The following is an 873-nucleotide window of genomic DNA, read 5'->3' on the forward strand; positions in this document are numbered from 1 at the left end:
GGCAGTGTCCCGTTATGTCTAAAAAAACAACCACATTCCATTGCTCCCCAAGACTTCTGGGAAAACTGACTGACAAGACGAAACAATTTTTGGAAAGTGTGCATCTCACTACATTTTGCACAATATTGACACAATATAAAGAATAGGACATCATACCCACAGTCAAACATAACTGAGACCGTGTGATAGTCTGGGGCTTCTTTGCTGCTTCAACACTGGGAGAACTTGGGGGAACAATTCCTTCTCCTCCTCACCAGAAACTCCTCAAAGACGATGTCCACAGCTCTGAATGTGAGCCCTTAACAGCTGTTGCCGTCAAGGGACGGACCACCAGGTTAGGGTTTAGGACAGTTGGTTTGAATAGTCCAGTTCCTCTAAAAATTTCACATTTAGTCCGCTTATCTTTGTCTGACATTAAAATTTGACCTGAAACGTTTGAGTGCGACCAAATAGCAAAAGAAAAAAGAAAAAAAAAGAAAACAAATACAGCTTCTCCGTCAGCATTGTATGGCTCTCCGAAGGTCTTCATTCATGCAAGACCTGCCGCTGGGTAAAAGCTAAGGTGAGACGTTTTTAGGTGACATAAGATGTTTGAGCAAGTAAAAGCAAAAAGAAAAGTAACAAAAGACAGCGGTGAAGGTTTTTTTTTCCCCCTCCAAATGATTTAGATTCACAGCACCTAGAAAGTCTCCGGCGAGACAAAACTGCATTTGACTTTTAAAACAGGTATATTTGCCAGACAAACAGTTTTCCAAGTGCAAATCAATAAGCAGACCAAAAGCCCCCCCCCCCCCCCTCCCTCCTTCATCACATGCCCTCACTGATCTGAAACTTCAAAGTGCCTGTGTTTAGAAGTCAGACTGCCTGCAGAAG

This window comes from Fundulus heteroclitus, chromosome 5, assembly GCF_011125445.2.
Source record: "Fundulus heteroclitus isolate FHET01 chromosome 5, MU-UCD_Fhet_4.1, whole genome shotgun sequence".
Taxonomy (NCBI): Eukaryota; Metazoa; Chordata; class Actinopteri; order Cyprinodontiformes; family Fundulidae; genus Fundulus; species Fundulus heteroclitus.